Source organism: Notolepis coatsorum, assembly GCF_963971535.1.
Source record: "Notolepis coatsorum genome assembly, contig: SCAFFOLD_155, whole genome shotgun sequence".
NCBI classification, from domain to species: Eukaryota; Metazoa; Chordata; class Actinopteri; order Aulopiformes; family Paralepididae; genus Notolepis; species Notolepis coatsorum.
Genome location: NW_028173085.1, coordinates 168,941 through 188,825, shown reverse-complemented (window position 1 = coordinate 188,825; position 19,885 = coordinate 168,941).

Here is a 19,885-nt window from a genome sequence, read left to right as displayed (position 1 = left end):
TCGTTTTCGCTCGGCTGGGAGCGTTAGCTTGATGCTATCAGTTAGCCTAGAGTTAGCTGTTAGCTTGTGCTACGACCATTGACATTAGCCGTGAGAATAGCAGGCACTCTGACTACGACATCATCTTTGACAGAAGATGTAGTCGGGCCTGCACCATGACAAGGCTCCGGCCATAGCTTCTTTTTGTCCCGCCAGCGAGAGGCCTTTCTTCAACGTGGAGACCTGTGTTGCGGCCTTTCGCCCTGCGTTCCTTGGTGCAGGTAAGATGTCCATTGGATATTACCCCACTCTTCCTTCCTTCCCCTCCCGAATGTTTTGTTAATAACGATGTTTTTTTCCAGGCAAAACACATGTTACTTCACAACATTTGGAGATACGACATGTGCTGTGTGTGAATTGTCTTGGTCGTTTGTGTAGCTTGGGTAGCGTTGGCCAAAGCTGTGTGTGGCCTGGTGTCAGTACCTGGCTACTCTATTTGCAGTTAGCCTATTTAGCTGATGTCGGCCATTGGCTCCTTGCTACTTTGTTTTCTCTGGTATAGACCCTCTTCTCTTTGGATTTAAGTGTTGATCTTTGTCCTTTTGGATCTATGTATATTCATGTTGCCTTTGTGAAGTTATCTTTTCCTTCTGTTTTGTTCTTCCATTAAAAGTTGCGGCACGGTGGTGTAGTGGTTAACACTGTCGCCTCACAGCAAGAAGGTCCAGGGTTCGATTCCCGCTTGGGGACCAGGTTTCCATGATGCCAGTTACCCAGGTGGGGTATCTCCCAGGCCTTTCTGTGTGGAGTTTGCATGTTCTCCTCGTGCTCGCAAGGGTTTCCCCCCCCGATAAGATAAACCCAATGGAAAAACATGCACAACAACAAGATCGCTAACGCTGTGGTGTCCTTGACGAAGACGGACAGGAGCACTTGGATTGGTCCCCTGGCGCGGCTCACGTTGACGCCTGTCTGCTCCCGGCTGCCCTTGGGGGGGAAGGACGACGGGATGGGTTAATCGCAGATACGAATTGCATGCATGCATCGCATGTGTGCCAATTGATGACCTCGGAGCAGGTCCTAAATTATAAATTATTATTATAATATCCTTTAGGGGCTCATCTTTGCTTATCTCTCTCATACATGCTCTCTCTCTAACACACACACACACACACACAGACATGCTCTCTCTCTCTAACACACAAACACACATGCTCTCTCTCTCTCTCTCTCTTTCTAACACACACAGACATGCTCTATATATCTCTCTAACACACAAAATGACATGCTCTCTCTCTATATATTTCTCTCTCTTTCTAACACACATATACATGCTCTCTCTCTAACACACACACACAAACAGACATGCTCTCTCTCTATCTCTCTCTTTCTAACACACACAGATATGCTCTATCTATCTCTCTCTCTTCAATTCAAATGGGCTTTATTTCACATTCTTGTATTTCTCTCAGTAGGTATGGGAGTTTTGAGTTATTGTCGATGTTTTCAAAGTCTCTTTGGGTGTTTGCAATTTGTGGGAAGTATGTCTTGGTATAGTGGGCAGGTTGTTAAGAAGTGGAGCTCGGTTTCCACCTCATCTTGTGTGCAGTGGGTCTGTCTTCGCTTGGGAGCCAGGTCTGCCTATGGCGGCCTTTCTCGATGGCTAGGCTGTGCTCGCTGAGTCTGTACCTAGTCAAGGATCTTCAGTCACAGTGCTCAGGTATTCTGCCACTGTGTACTCTCTGTTTAGGGCCAAATAGCATTTCAATTTGCTCTGGTTTTGGGTTGTTTCTTTCCAATGTGTGTCTCTCTCTCTCTCTCTGGCCTTGCTCTGGTGGAGGGTCAGGGGCATTGCCGGGTCTGTGCAGCGATAACACTGTATATTGACTGTAGAACGGGAGCTCTCTCTCGCTCTCTCTCTTGCTATATGTTGACTGTATCATGCCCAGCCTCGGGCAGCGCTATTATTTAAGAATATGTTGACTGTATGAAGAAAAGAAAAATTTAAATCTTGCGCAGGGCCTCGCATTTCTCCCAGGCGGCCCTGTGCCTGGATAAGGCTGGCACCGTATACAAGATCCAGTCCCGAGACCACCCAGAGCAGCAGAAGAACATCCACCGCTCAGAATTGAGACCGATCACAGCCAATGGAGCCCCGGTGTCCGAACCACTGACGGGGTTAATCCCGGCTAGAGCAAGGGACAGAGTGCCGTCACTAGAGTGGGAAATGGACGACAGCTTTCTGTCAGGAGCCCTGACCCCTCCGCTGAACCAGCAGGACCAGCAGCAAATGGAACCATCACTAGGGCCCCGACCTCAAGAGACTGGCCCTGTATCAGCCCCCCTCCCCTTAGTCGAGAACTGCCCTGCCCCACAGCCATCAGAATCACCCCCCCCCCCCCCCCCCCCTCTGCCCCGCAGCCATCAGGACTAATGACCGGTTTGCAATCAGGACTGGCTGCTGGGAGACGGTCAAACAGAACAACGGCAGGTCAGCATTCTAACCCTTTCAACCTACCCCGGCCTTTAGCCCCATTAGCTCCAGCCGTTAATTCCCACCAAGTAGTCTTCAGGCCATGGGACTAAGATTAGGTTAGGCCCAGGTTAGGGTAAATTATGTTGCCGGGACGGCAACCTTCTAAAGTGGGGGTGTATGTAACCTGAGGGACGCTAGGACCCAGGAGTTCTCTGGCCAGGTACTGCTAGCCTTGAAAGGGAAAGTCCCGTGAGACTTGGACCAAGTTCACGTTTGTTCTCGTCAGCTGGGAATTGACACTTCAGGTGATTACAGCAGCAGAGGAGGTTGTGCTGCCCCACTGGTTTTTAATGTCTCTATCTCTTGTGTAGACGTGTTGCATGTGGCCAACCATCCTGGTGTCTGGGAGCACAGTTGCTGGCTGGCAATCGGGAGCTTGAGGCTGTACCGACACGGCGTGTAGGGCAGCCACTGTTTTTCCTCTTTTTAATTTCTCTGTACGTCCTCAAGTAATTTCCTTTTAAAAGTTTAGGTAGTTTCCATTTTGTACCTCTGTGCCATCTGACCGTTTTTATTTTATTGTTTATTCTATCCAGCAGTGCAGTGATGTTTCTTATTTATTAGAAGTGCTGTGTGCTCTCTAGAGGTGCAGTGCTGATTTGGTGTACAATATTCTTTTTTAATTACTAGTAGTGGTGGTCTAGATTGGTCCAGTTGTGTATGATCCCTTTTTAGTGTTTTTATTTAATAAAGTGTCAAATCTTGGGAATACAAATAATATTATAATAATAATAATGCAGGACCTCTTTAGAGGTCTTTATTCGGCATGCAACGAACTGGACATGCAATGAGAGCGGCACACACACTGGAATACACACACACACACACACATGCATTGTCTTCTTCTCAGTCGCCGATGTGATTGAGCTCTGCGCTTAACCCATCGCGTCGTCCTTCCCCCCAAGGGAAGCCGGGAGCAGACAGGGCGTCGACGAGGGGCCGCGCCCGGGGACCAATCCAAGTGCTCCTGCCCGTCTTCGTCAAGGGATCTGTTGGTTGTGCATGTTTTTCCATTGGGTTTCTCTTATCGGGCGGGAACCCTTGCAAGCACGGGGAGAACATGCAAACTCCACACAGAAAGGCCTGGGAGATACCCCACCTGGGTACCTGGCAACACGGAAACCTGGTCCCCAAGCGGGAATCGAACCCTGGACCTTCTTGCTGTGAGGCAACAGTGTTAACCACTACACCACCGTGCCACGAAAACCTCTGCTGTACGCCTGTTCTTTTATTAGAAACCCTGTGTGGGCTAGGAACTCAGTAGAACATAAATGTGTAACAATGAATGAGGGTCTCTCCCCTTAACACTTTGATTGCCACTCACGGCTAATCTCGGGTTTATGATAGTTACGTTGAAAGCCACGTCACGGCTTTTCTCGGATTTTATTTTTTATTTATTTTTTACTTTTTAGCGATCTGAAATCATATTGCATCACCCGAGCCTACCGTTGGAATTCCAGGGGCCGCCAGCGATCAGATATGAAAAAAGCGCCCCTTATCTTCTCCCAGATGGTAAATCACCCTTTTGGAATGGACTCAATGAAAATGGATGGGGGAAAAAAATATTCCAGTCCACATTTTCCAGTCCACTGATGCAGCCGGAGTTACCAGAGTTCATTCTGGATCCTCTGAGCCGCGGCGAGCATGGGTTATACTGTACACACGTTGGATCAATATACTTATCGATTTTTTCGAATGGTGATCAGGAATTGGAATATACCATTTGGATACCATCTGATGTCAGGTAAGGAATCTATGTTATCAGTGTTAGGATAATCAGACTCGTTTTCGAGGAGATATAAGCTTTTTTGTGATATGTGCTCAAGCTGTTTCACTGTAAAATCCATGAGGAAATGAAAGCAGCTATTATCAGCGGGCGGCTCGAACGTGCGTGCGTGCACGTATACTATTGATCATCTAGCGTTTATTTGAAAACTATTCATAAATAGGCCGACAAATATCAACGTTCTGGAATATTCCAGTAAAAGGCGGTTATCATAGAATATGTTGTTTTTCACCTGAAAACGGGTGCTTTTCAAAATGCTCTCAAACGGAAATGAAGCGATAAAAAACCAATCTGCCTTGACAACACTGACTGGAAAATGATTCTTTGATAAGCGACGGGCAGATTAGACACATAATTTAAAACATAGATTAGGCGATATTAGCGTTAACATTGGGAGTGGACCGTGGCATTCAAGGGGGTAAAAAGGAAAACACGGCGTGGCGCTCAAAGTGTTAACAGAGAGCGGCGCAGTTTCTATATTCAACCATTAAGGTTACACATAGACAACAATTTGGGCAGATATAGGGGGAATATAGGTATTCACTTTCAGACATTACATGTGGTGTGCCGCAAGGCAACATTTTAGGACCTAAATAGTTTTTACTATAGATTACATTAGATATGTAATGTTGTGTATGTCTTCTGTGCAGGGGAGAACCTTCAGAATCGTTTGGAGGTTGTCTCAGCATAACTGAGCAAGCTGAAGTTGTGGTTTGATGTTAACAAATTATCTCTGAATATAAAAAAAACAAATTCATGGTTTTTGGGAAACAGAACCTATTGAATAACCCGGTGGAATAAAAAATTTATAGTGTTAGCTTGGAAACAGTTTATGAGAACACATTCTTAGGAGTCATGATCAACCACAATTTTAGCTTTACAAAGAAAGTAAAAATAGTGCTAATTTCAAAAGGAAGTACAAACAACTTATTCTTGAGAAGTATGCTGTGGATGGTTAACCATGTGTTTTGAATAAAATTTATTAGATCAATTGTTCAAATTTTTTATTGTTGTTAATTATTATATTTCTTTGTTTTTTTGGTTGATAACGAAGATCAACGATAAATTTAAGATGATGCACTGGGTTAGGGCATTTATAAACGTGTAGCTTTAGCCCTAACCTCTTCGGCCAACTTGTAATTTGATTTGTGTGTTGTTGTTTTTTTGTACATGCTAAATGGCTCGAAATAAACTTCATTCATTCATTCATTCATTCATTCATTCATTGTGATTATTACCTAACCCAGCACCCAAAGGAGTGCTGTGCTTGGGGGGACTATAGCATTGGTCCACCGCTGTTGTGAAGGGCCAGATTAAACCGAATATATATATTTATTTATATATATATATTTAATTGTATTTGTATATTCTCTAATATTCCCTGATATCCCTTGTATATTCCTTGTACAATATGCATTGAATATCCATTCTAGCCTACTGAACATCCCATAATAGTCTCCATTCTACTATTGGTCGAGACCTTGGTGCCAGGCTGCCATACCCCCAGACCCAGTTCAAACGTACCGCTCAACATGTACGAACAAGTCCTAGTTCCGCGTAGGAATCTGGCTACCGCACCACTAATGGGACTATTTGTTCATAGTGCGTATATATACTGCGCTACTAAAGTAGGACTTTCTTTTCAGTCCAGTTTCTTACCCTCCAATAGAGTCACAGACGTAAAGCCTCCCCGCGACGCCACGTGTGGGAGTAAGGCCAAGTTCGGCTTACCATCGGTATTGAGACATCGTGTATATTAATATTTGAATAGTCATATTTGGCACTATATCGTCGAGTTGGACGTAGTCTATTAAGCTAATAATAGTCTGTTAATATATAGTGCTTCGTGCGGTGAGAATACTACCGTAGTCAGTACCCCATCGTTTCGGGCAGAGAACTGGCTGCTTATCCAGGGTGGTTGACCCCACGTGAAGCTGCACCCGAGGAGCCCCAGAGCCGACGAGCGAGTGGACCTGTATACCGGATTATTCTACCGACGACAGCCCGCCTTCCCAGGCACGGATTATGCTTTGTATACGTTGATTATTCCATGGATAAAGACCCCCGACACTGCCGTGTGTTGGAACCCCCCCCCCTGGAGAGGACGCAAGGTGAGGAGACGCTCTGCAAGACGAGGTCGCTTCACGTCTCTCCTCCGTGGACCGGAGGACGCCGGCCCACAAAGAGTCCACCTGCTTTCATCTGTGGTCCAAGGATCGCCGGCGCATTGAACGGCACTACAGTGGGTTCACCTGGGATACCCTTGGCCGGATGAGGCAGCCGGATTCTACCCCCCCCCCTTCCTACTCCTGTCGGCTTACAGGCGACCGGATTGACCCCCCCTAGTGTATCCAGTCTATAATCATTAGAGTATCATTGCTTTTATTCCTTAAACTATTCCAGGTCGTATATGTACCACCTGCGCCTTCAGAGATTGGACATTCTCTATTGATATACCGACGAATACTCTTGCCATAAAAGTGCATACTAATTTCCATTCATAAATGTGATTGATTTGATTAAGTGCTTGCTCTACACACCATCGCTGTGTAGAAATAAAGACCTATTTCTAATTCGTACATTTGTGTTGGATCCGTTTCATCTACGTGACAGTGTTCATCATAATATATTTATGCCGTGTACTGGGTGGCCGAATATTAAGTACAAAGGTAGTGGTAGTAAGTATCATATCTAGTAATACAGTCAGGGAATTGTACCCCTCAGTTATAATTGGTCCTTCGAGCCGGAGGGTAATTAGTGTAATATTAATATAGTGTTATTAATATTGAAATGGCCTATGATGAACACTCCACGAAACGATCCTCCTAACCAACGCCCGCAGCGCGAACGACGGCTCCCTCAGTACTTAGAGGCTTACGCTGTCAGTCAACAACCTAGTCTTCTACTAACAGTAAACGCGGTAAAACTAGAAAGTAAAAGTATGTCTAACCCCAACGCCCAGCCTACCCCGACCATAGAAGCCCCTACGGGTTCTAATGTAACTGACCAAGTTCACGGTGGGGACCAGTGGGAACCAGACATGACTTCACACCCCGCCAGTACTGAAGAAGTAGTCCCCGATGAGTCCCGGGAGGAATACAACGCTACCGAGAGAGAACTCGGCACGGAAGAAGACGGGGAGAGCACCGTGGAGATAGAGCTCCAAGGCTCCGCAAGGAGTACCCCGAGGGAAGGCTCCCCTATACAACCGCCTTCTCCCAGCGAGGCAGAGAGGACCCTACAGCAGGCCTTCCTCATCAGCCTGAACGCCGCTGCTGAACGCGACCGACTGCAGATCCAGCAGCGGAGCGAAGAAGAGCATATACGTCTAGAAATAAGACGCATTCAGAGAGAAGAGAATGTGGCCCGAGACCGAGCAGACAGCCAGCGAGCAGCTGCTGGTGCTCTACGGGACGCAGAGCGCGACAGACAGCAAGCGCAACTAATAGAACAGCTGATCAGACGGACAACACCCTCTCCCTCCGCCAGAGGCTCCAGGAACTCGTCTAGACACACCTCCAGGGCGGCATCCCCTAGCCGAGTAAACAACCCTGAACTTGACCAACAGACGAGGTCTATACCCCCCACAGACCACCTCCCCCCACCGGTCCAAGCGAGACCTAGCAACCGGGAAGGAGCAGCATATCCTGTGGAGAGGCTAAACCAGAGACTACAAGCACTGGATGACCTAACTGAAGACGAAGAGGAAGAGGAGGAGAACCACGCCCGACGACAGCACAGTACTCTACCGGACCAGGAGGTCCGGTACAGCCCAGGCTATACTCCCGCGGAGCTGCGCTACAGACCCCCGACTCTATACACGGGTGAGCACGACGCACGACCCGCACCGAGGAACAGCACCTGGACAAGCGGGCCATGGTACACTGCCGGTACCAGCCCATACCAAGGAGCGGGAGGAGACTCGCCTAGGAGGCCTCTCCCCCAACGCTCGCCGATGTATCCACAGTCAGCGTCATACATTGGCACGCCTATGGTACCCGACTTCACCCAAGAGAACCGGGCCCAGTATACAGAACTCCGCATGTGTCTGGAGACCATGTTGGTGGATGTATTGGATGAACGCCATAAATACGCCATCCTACTGAAGCACTTAAAGGTACCCCGCGCACATAATATAGCGCTCGCCTACGTGACTTCCATCACCCCATACACAGCAGCGCTGGTAGCATTGGACCAGAGGTATGGGCGCATATGGGATTACGTGATCCAGGAGATCCGACACATCGACCGCTTACCCCCAGCAATAGACAATCGAGCACTGGACGACCTGTCCATCAGAGTGCAGTCCCTGGTAGGGATGTTGGAAGCGCAGAGAGAGAAGGGGAGGCATGAACTTTACGCCAACTCAAATGTGGAAAGGATCTTGGAGAAGCTGCCGCCCGCTCGACAGGAGCGTTTTAGGCGGCAGAGAGACCACCGAGACCCGAATGGCCCCGAACCGAACCTCCTCGATCTAGCAGACTTCCTGGCGAGAGAAGTCAGCAGCCTACGGCTAGATACATTCGGACGGAGCACCCCTGGCTCCAGAGAAGGAACCAGACGACTAAATGATGGAAGAAGATCGGTGACTGTGATGCACCAATCGGAGTCAGTACCGAGCAGCAGGAGCCACAGTACCCCCTCCAGAACGGAGAAGTGGAAGATAGTGTGCCCCTACTGTGAGAAAGAACACTGGCTAGCGCAATGTGACTCCTTCCCCAAGCTGAACGCGGAGGAAGCAAGTCAATGGATAAAGTCCAACAAGCGCTGTTTTCGCTGTGCGCGCTCACACATGGCAGCCGAATGCCGCTTAAAGAAAAGGTGCACCAAGTGCGATGGAGCCCATCTGGACATACTTCACGACAGTAACAGACGGCGCCCGTCACCCGCACCATCCAGCAGCAAAGCGAGCGTCATGTACATCGATCCCGCCAGCAGCAGTGGAGCCCGAGCACTCCTAAAAGTAGTGCGTGTGACACTAAGCTACCAGAATAAAGTCCTGGACACTTACGCCGTCCTCGATGACGGGTCAGAGAAGACCCTTCTGCTCGCCTCCGCTGCGGCCCAGCTAGGGCTGCGGGGAAGCGAAACCCAAATGACAATTCGGACAATAAGACGAGATTTGAAGACGATAAAGGGCGAGAATGTCTCATTCTCTATCGCAGCAAGCGGCCAGCCTGAGCGACGGTACCAGATTACAGACGCTTTCACCAGCCAAGAAATAGGACTGTCGCGGTACACATACCCCGTCGCCAAGCTGATGGAGAAATATGTACATCTGCGCAAGTTACCGATCCCGCTCATAGACAATGCTATGCCGACCCTGTTGATAGGCTCCGACCATGCAGACATCATTGTCCCGATAGACCGGGTTCATACCGGACCCCGAGGCTGTCCTGCAGCAGTCGAGACCCGTTTGGGATGGACTCTCCAAGGCCCGCTCGCCAAATCTCTCAACCGAAGTACAGCCACCAGATGTCTCCACTCCCGAGTCACGGAGGGAGAAACCGCACTCCTGCAACACGTAGAGCGGCTATGGACCTTGGAACAAATGCCCTTTAAGAACGGAAAGAAAGACATTCGCTCTAAAGATGACATTTACGCCATTCACCTCCTCGAGACAGGGACCAAGAGAGTCCCGGTCAACGGCGTGTTGAGATACGCCACGCCACTCCTGCGGCGAGAAGGAATGCCTACTTTCCACGCCAAGACAGACGCCACAGAACGGTACCTGCTGAACACGGAGCGGCGCTTAGCCAAGAACCCCGCCCAAGAGAGTGTATACCGCGCTGAGATTGAGAAGCTCATCACAGCGGGACACGTCACAAAGATGGACATTAAAGAGGCTGACCAGACCACTGAATCGTGGTACGTGCCTCACCACAAGGTCCATCACAACGGTAAAGACCGCATAGTATTTAACTGCAGCTACTAGATCGGATCCCAAAATCTGAATAAAGAGTTACTGCCCGGTCCCACACTCGGCCCCTCCCTACTCGGCGTTCTACTCCGCTTCCGCCAGGAAAAGGTGGCCATCAGCGGGGACATTAAAGGAATGTTCCTGCAGGTGAGATTAGTAGAGGAGGACAAGCCCCTGTTACGGTTCCTATGGAGAGAGAAGCCAGGAGATGAGCACCCAGCCATCTACCAATGGGAAGTCCTCCCCTTCGGAACGACGTGCAGCCCCTGCTGTGCTACATTTGCACTACAGAAACATGTAGCAGAGGACCCAGCAGCGGACGAAGAGGTCCGACACAGCGTAAAGAACAGCTTCTACGTAGACAACTGTCTACAAAGCCTTTCAACCCAGGAAGAAGCCGAGGCTCTCCTGATTAAACTCCGCGCCTCATTGATCAAAGGCGGCTTTGATCTCAGGCAGTGGGCCAGCAGCGATCCGCAAGTACTGCGCAGCCTCTCCTCCGAGGACAAGGCAGCCAGCAGCGAGACCTGGATGGCTACAATCCCGGGAGAAGCCCAGGAGATGACCCTGGGATTGGTGTGGCGATTCAAAACAGATTCGCTTCACTACAGACACAAGCCCCTGACTACGGAGCAGGGAAGGCCGGCGGCGGCGCCGACCACCAGACGGAGTGTGTACACAACACTCGCCCGACAATATGACCCGCTAGGATGTATTCTACCGTACACCACCAGGGCAAAAATGATTGTACGAGCATTGTGGGACAAGGACCAGGGCTGGGACGACCCCATTCCCGCACACCTTGCATCCACCTGGAGAGAGTGGGAGATGGAGCTCCACTCACTCCCAGGCGATAATATGCGCCGAAGCTACTTCCCACCCACGGTGAGGCCAGAGACATGTAAAATGGACTTACACGTCTTCAGTGACGCCTCAGAGGTCGCATACGGATCAGTAGCCTACTTGCGGGCCCAAGAAAGGGGGGGAGAGATCTACACAGCATTTGTCCTCGCCCGCTCGAGAATAGCCCCACGCAAGCAACAATCTATCCCACGTCTAGAGCTCTGCGCAGCCCTAGCCGGAGCGCACCTAGCCACGCTCATCCAACGTGAGCTCACCATACCGGTGTCTAGAACAATCCTGTGGTCAGATTCCACGACAGTACTCGCCTGGATCCAATCGGACTCATGCAAGTACAAAGTCTTCGTGGGAGTCAGAGTCACCGAGATTCAAGACTTAACCGAAGAGTTAACCGGAGAAACAGAGTGGCGCTACGTTGATACAAAACAGAACCCAGCTGACGTCATCACCCGGGGGATGCCCCTGGATGACCTCACCCGTCGCAATGTCTACAGTGACGGCCCAGCATTCCTAAAGCTCCCGGAAGGAGAGTGGCCCACGCCTATCCCGAGGGAAGCCAGTCAGGAGGAGGCTGAGAATAAGAAGCCTGTGTTCTGTGGATTGAGCACTGTTATCTCCGCAGACCCCAACACACTCCTGATGGGGCGGCTAGATCCCGCGTTACCCCAGACAATGTACCGGCCTGAAGAAGCGAACGGCCGACGAATGTGGAGGTACAGCCAAGTATTAGCCGACAAGTTTTGGAGCAGTTTCCTACTGCACTACCTACCGTCTCTACAGACCCGCCAGAAGTGGGTAAAGGAGAGAGACAATTTGACAGACGGAACAGTCGTCATGATTATTGATCAATCACTGCCCAGAGCTATGTGGCCGGCCGGCCGCGTAAGCAAAGTGATCACCGGTGCCGACGGCAAGGTCCGAGCAGCTGAAGTGCTTGTCCAGGGTCGCACTTACACCCGTCCCGTGGCGAGGCTCATAGAACTGCCCCGACTCCCAGACACAATCGATGATGACCATGACCCTATAACCCTATGACTTTGTGAAGTTGACTGACCCCTACAGCAAACCCATGTGTAAATAGACAACGCGATTAATCTGTCTCTGTTTAACTGATTAGGTCTGGGACCAATCAGGGGGTGGCTGTTGTGAAGGGCCAGATTAAACCGAATATATATATTTATTTATATATATATATTTAATTGTATTTGTATATTCTCTAATATTCCCTGATATCCCTTGTATATTCCTTGTACAATATGCATTGAATATCCATTTTAGCCTACTGAACATCCCATAATAGTCTCCATTCTACTATTGGTCGAGACCTTGGTGCCAGGCTGCCATACCCCCAGACCCAGTTCAAACGTACCGCTCAACATGTACGAACAAGTCCTAGTTCCGAGTAGGAATCTGGCTACCGCACCACTAATGGGACTATTTGTTCATAGTGCGTATATATACTGCGCAACTAAAGTAGGACTTTCTTTTCAGTCCAGTTTCTTACCCTCCAATAGAGTCACAGACGTAAAGCCTCCCCGCGACGCCACGTGTGGGAGTAAGGCCAAGTTCGGCTTACCATCGGTATTGAGACATCGTGTATATTAATATTTGAATAGTCATATTTGGCACTATATCGTCGAGTTGGACGTAGTCTATTAAGCTAATAATAGTCTGTTAATATATAGTGCTTCGTGCGGTGAGAATACTACCGTAGTCAGTACCCCATCGTTTCGGGCAGAGAACTGGCTGCTTATCCAGGGTGGTTGACCCCACGTGAAGCTGCACCCGAGGAGCCCCAGAGCCGACGAGCGAGTGGACCTGTATACCGGATTATTCTACCGACGACAGCCCGCCTTCCCAGGCACGGATTATGCTTTGTATACGTTGATTATTCCATGGATAAAGACCCCCGACACTGCCGTGTGTTGGAACCCCCCCCCCTGGAGAGGACGCAAGGTGAGGAGACGCTCTGCAAGACGAGGTCGCTTCACGTCTCTCCTCCGTGGACCGGAGGACGCCGGCCCACAAAGAGTCCACCTGCTTTCATCTGTGGTCCAAGGATCGCCGGCGCATTGAACGGCACTACAGTGGGTTCACCTGGGATACCCTTGGCCGGATGAGGCAGCCGGATTCTACCCCCCCCCCTTCCTACTCCTGTCGGCTTACAGGCGACCGGATTGACCCCCCCTAGTGTATCCAGTCTATAATCATTAAAGTATCATTGCTTTTATTCCTTAAACTATTCCAGGTCGTATATGTACCACCTGCGCCTTCAGAGATTGGACATTCTCTATTGATATACCGACGAATACTCTTGCCATAAAAGTGCATACTAATTTCCATTCATAAATGTGATTGATTTGATTAAGTGCTTGCTCTACACACCATCGCTGTGTAGAAATAAAGACCTATTTCTAATTCGTACATTTGTGTTGGATCCGTTTCATCTACGTGACAGTGTTCATCATAATATATTTATGCCGTGTACTGGGTGGCCGAATATTAAGTACAAAGGTAGTGGTAGTAAGTATCATATCTAGTAATACAGTCAGGGAATTGTACCCCTCAGTTACAACCGCTATGACCAGGCGTCTAAACCGGCTTTTTAAGATGCCAAATGTGTGCTTGATCACACTGCGCGTTCTGATGTGTTGCAGCCTCTCCAACATTGGCAGGATTACGCACAGGAGTCATGGCCATGGCTGGAGTTGGAATAGCCGCCATCACCTATACAAAAGCACATACTTTTCCCCCACACATTTGCAATAAATATTACAGCACAAACGTTTGTGTCATCAATGTCTTGCATCATTCCGTATAGACTGCTGTTCCTAAAAATGTAGCTGTCATGCACAGACCCAGGGAATTTGCCAAACACATTTGTTATTATATTACTGGCGTTGCACACTACCTGGGTGTTGATTGAATACGTTTGCTTCCTATTTCTAAAAACATGTTCGTTTTCACTTGGTGGTACAATTGGAACATGAGTGCAGTCAATAATAATAATAATAATAATAATAATAATAATAAACTTTATTTATATAGCACCTTTCATACAAGGATTGCAGTTCAAAGTGCTTTACATAATAAAGACATAATAAAACAAGCAGCAAGAGCAATGCATAACACAAATAAAAATAGCAGCATGATCCAAAATCTAAATCTCGTTACTCAATCAATCAATAGCGCTGACAACATTGGGGAAGCCGAGAACGTTAAATAACGACATTTAAATAACAAATAAGATTGCATGGGATCTCTGGGTGGCTGGCTCTATCATCCTTGATTTCATAGAGTAGATCAAGAATTGCTTGTTGAGATGGCAACCTGTGTACGATGCCTTCGCCTGGCAACAATTACTGCTGCCATGATCTCCTGAGACGCTGGCAATGACACCCCTTTATAAATGTGCTTAGTTACTACCAAATCTCTGAAGACATAAATAGCGTTGCTTTACCTGCGCGTGGCAATTAGCGCCGATCTTTGGGAATGCGTGTTTTTGCGACGAGAACCATTTACATAGAAAGGGGCACATGAGGGGAGCTCCAGTAGCTCACCGCGTACCTCGAGCGCTATTTCGGCGCCGGGGACAACCGTGCTCGTCACTAGGGTTGGGCACCGAAAACCGGTTCTAATAGGAACCGGTTCCTAACTTCCGGTTCTGGAACCGGAAGTAACATATTTGAATTTCGATTCTAAATTTCGATTTTTTTATTTTTTTTATTATTATTTTTTTTTTTACTTTTTTTTTTTTTTTTTTTTTTTACTTTAATACCCTAGTTACAGTACAGCAACCAAATTAAACTGTATCAAGTCAACTGAAAATGTGAATAGTATGATTTTCTTTTTGAAAAAAAAAAAAAAAATTAAAAATCTCCTTCGAAATAAGCTGTCACCTGTTTTGACATGCACCTCAAAGAATCGGAATCGAGAATCGTTTAGAACAGGAATCGATATGGAGAATCGGAATCGGAACCGGAATCGTTCAAATCCAAACGATGCCCAACCCTACTCGTCACGGATCTGGGGTAGCAAGTTCGATTCCCGGACAAAGCCGTAACTTTCTCAGAGTGTCTTCCCCCCATCTGTACCCCCATTCAACCTGTTTATGTCTGTCATTCTTGACCAGAGAAAAAGCGATAAACGCAAAAAGAACCAGCGGAATGGTCAAAGTTTAAAAAAAAGAAAGGGGCACATGTTCCGCCCACATTACCTCATTTAAATACCCACAAATAGCACTGACGCACAGAGACGCACTGCTGATGGCAACGCAATTAGCACTGTATTTCACCCTTAGCGCTTGCTTTGTGAATAGCAAACTGTGTTTCGGAGCTATTTGCACAGGCATAGCGTCAGAAAAAGCCGTGCAATCCCTTTGTGAATTTGCCCGTGTGACCGTGATGTATACACACATGCAGTTCTAACATTCCCCTTTGTTTCTTCACAATTTAAGCAAGCCTAGTAATAGACACAATATTTCTGACACTGGGAATACATTCACTGAGGTCCATAGATGTCCCTAGATACCAAGAACATGCAAATGGACTTGTAGAAGTGGAGCAATATTCAATTTACTTAGGTATGTATTTTAGGCGGATTTTCTGAAAATAGGGCTCCGGGCTTAAGTTAAGAGGGTAGTTTTATGAAATTTTAAAGCCGATCGAAAGCCTTGGGTCTCCTCTTTAATAGGACTACAAACGCTTTCATGACGTGTTACTTCCTCCCATCTAATTCATCCGGTTTCTGCCGGGATGCGCTGAGATATTTATGAACTCATATTTCGCTAATATCACTTAAATCATTGGTAAACAAACGTAGTGCTGAAAATATACACTTTGACTGCTGTTTTGATAGGGTTAGGGTCTTTACTATTGGCTACAGTTGAAAAAAAACGCTACATTAATTAATACGGACTGTATTCATCTATTTATGACGTGAAATAAATCTCGGCCCGGTACAGGGCCCGTCGGGCTTAAGGGGTTAAATTAAATACAGTGTGATAAATCATTTTATGTATGCTATACGCATAATGGTGTGGTATTATAATCACATCATGAGGCAGTAGTTAAATAGAGTAGAGGCAATGCTGAGACAAGAGCTGATCTGATACATACAAATTATTACCCAAAAATGAAATCATAATACTAATTCTACAGTCAGTACAATGCTTTGATTTTGCATTATCACATCAATAACGTGTCATTAATAATCTCCATATAAGACTACTTGTAAAAATAAAAATGTCTATGCTAGTGCAAGTATAGAAAGTTGCATTGTAGGAGGAAATGTAATCAAACTACTATCATTTCAGACAATGCAAGCATTTGCAACACAACGGAAACGTGCACTAGTGTGAATGTTTTTTTTTTATAAACAACATACACGTTATACTGTATATTACCAGTTAAAGGGACACACAAAAACAATACTATTTTGCACATAATCTCACACACATCTAAAAAATCGTAGCTGTTTTAATTACAGCTCAATGAAATGGTAGCAGTCCCTATAAGACAAGGTATTACTAGTGCTGTAATTGACACAACACAAGGATTCAATGTCCCCAACAGTGATGCCAGTAGTTACTAGGGCTGTCCCCGACTAAGGATTTGGATGGTCGACTATGATTGGCCAAAATGTGCCGTTAGTCGACTATTGGTCGACTAAAAAAAAGTATAATATCTTAAAAATAATTGTATTATTATTTATTTTTATTTGATATCATTCCATTTGGGCTGTGGGGGGTGCTTAATGTCTGAAGGAGTCGACTGAAGGCTTCTTGTCCTCTGCAAAAGCATGCAATTGGTCCACTGATGGATACATCTTGATATTTGTCTAGTCTAGTGTGTTCATCAGATGGGTGAAATCCTCTTTCAGTGCCTCTGTGCCTGTTTTCGTAGGCAGTTAGCCTCTGGTATGCGTGCCATTAGCGTTAGCCACTCTAGGCCTCTTTTCTTTTGGAAAGAATGATAAAAAAAAATTATAAATATATATATTTTTTTTTATATATTCGACTAAGAGGTTGGCCAGTAGACTACGGCTCCTTTCGACCGATTGGTTGACTAATCGACTAATAGGGGTCAGCCCTACTAGTTAATAAGTAACTAGTTACTCTAATCTGATTACTTTTTTCAGTAAATAGTAATCTAACTTGTTACTTTTTACAAGCCAGTAATCTGATTACAGTTACTTTTCCAAGTGGCTGTGCATTACTATTTAGTTACTATCTCATAATGCTGATGATAAGAGAGCCAGGGGTACAGTCAGCTAGACCGGAGATGGGATGTGCGCTCGCTCGCGCACGCACGCACACAGCCACACACACATGAGAATAACAAACTATAATACCATGTTTTATATTACACGGTTTTACAATTTTATTTTTAATTAAAATTATATTATATACATTTTCTATTTTATTTCGTTTGGGAACCACTGTCCTAGAGTGCCTGAGCAGTGGACAGCTGTGACCTTATATGGCCTGATGGCTGATGACGTCTCATGATGACCTGTCTGAGCAGCCGATCATGATTTATGACATTATGCACTTTCAATAAAGCATTATTTAAAAAAAAAAAAACTGTTGTCATTCTTATGTTGTGGCAGCAGCAGGGGGGACGACGACGACTTCATAACCTACTAAGTTACTTTGATAATCAAGTAATCAGTAAAGGTCAGGCCTATGATGGGGTGGGTTGGGGGGGGGTTACTATTATTATTATTATTATTATTATTATTATTATTATTATTATTATTATTATTATTATTATTATTATTATTATTATTATTATTATTATTATTATTATTATTATTATTATTATTATTATTATTATTATTATTATTATTATTATTATTATTATTATTTTTTTTTTTTTTTTTTTTTTTAATTTTATTTAAAAATAAATTGTCAACGGTGGTTGGTGCAGGGGTCAGCAACCTTTACTATCAAAAGAGCCAATTTTCCCCCGTCCCACAAAATAAAATGCTCAGGGAGCCGCACAACATATTTACCCTTAAAATGAAGATAACAAACACAGTGTATAACGTTTTATATATCCCCAAGCATACCCCACATTTAGCATAAAACGCCTGACAATTGCATACCCAAAGTAATTTGCGATTTATTATACTTTATACTTATAGCACACAGTTTGTTGCATTACTGGGATTATAAAGCAACAAAAAGAAAAAAATTTACTTTTTAATTGCTGTTTTTACCTGTTTTTACCAAAGGAAAACCTCAAACTCTTATGAAGAGGAGAAAAACAACTGGCTGTGTAGACCTATTTTTTAATAAAACACAGAAGAGGAGACAAAACACTGGTGTCTGTAGACCGACTTTGAAATAAAACCCTGAACTATTCAGGTATATTTGAGTCCTTCCCTTATTTGTGGAACATTTATAAAATAGAAATTGTCCACTTTGAAAAAAGAATACCATGTGTAGACCTACTTTGAAATAACACACAGAAAAGGAGAAAAAACACTGGCATCTGTAGACATTGCATTACTGGGATTATAAAGCAACAAAAAGAAAACATTTGACTTTTTAATTGCTGTTTTTACCTGTTTTTACCAAAGGAAAACCTCAAACTCTTATGAAGAGGAGAAAAACAACTGGCTGTGTAGACCTATTTTTTAATAAAACAACAGAAGAGGAGACAAAACACTGGTGTCTGTAGACCGACTTTGAAATAAAACCCTGAACTATTCAGGTATATTTGAGTCCTTCCCTTATTTGTGGAACATTTATAAAATAGAAAGTAAACCTCAAACTCTTATGAAGAGGAGAAAAACAACTGGCTGTGGAACTGGTTGTGGAACATTTATAAAATAGAAATTGTCCACTTTGAAAAAAGAATACCATGTGTAGACCTACTTTGAAATAACACACAGAAAAGGAGAAAAAACACTGGCATCTGTAGACCTACTTTGAAATAAAACCCTGAACTATGCAGCTCTATTAGAGTCCTTCCCTTATTTGTGGAAAATCTATAAAATAAAAAGTAACATTTTCATTGTTCGCAAATTTCTCACCACATATCAGGCATACAGGTAAGCCTTTTATTGACTAAATATCTTAGTTGATGAAATATTTTTTCATTTCAGTGTCACAGTATGACATCGATCTAAAAAAAAAAAAAAAAAAAAAAAAATGTGGGCCAGGGAGCCACAGCTGATTGGCTAAAGAGCCGCATGCGGCCTCGAGGCCGCAGGTTGCCGACCCCTGGGTTAGGGGGTAGGATTTTTTATTTTAAATGAGGCAAGGGGCAAGCCAATGCGTGTAATTGGCAAATAAATTTACATTTATGTTTTATGTGCATTGTATGCCTGTACCTGTGCCTTTTCTTCCAAAAAATGAAAGAAAAAAAAATATGAAAAAAAAGAAAGAAAAAAAAAGAAGATGAAACCATTACCACAAATATATACATCTGTTCACTTGAACCTTAAGCCAAGACAAGTGTTGATAAGAAAGGAACAACTCTACTCTTTTTTCCTGACCTGATATGTCAAGTGTCAACATTTTAGTCTAGCTAGACTAGTATCCAGATGGTGTCTCTCGCAGGGGGAACGAATCTAGGAGAACCGAGGTTGTGTTGAACTCTAGGCGCCAGAAAGGGAGATAACCAAAGGAGAGGGTGATAACAAATTGTCTTTGGTATTTCAGCTTGGAGCAGAGCAGGCTTCTTCAGTAGCCCTCTTCAGTTTTCAAATGGAGGAGAGAGTAGGCACTTCAGTAGTGAGAGTATCCACTTCTCAGCTTAATGATATTGCAACTGCCACAGACTACAGACTATAT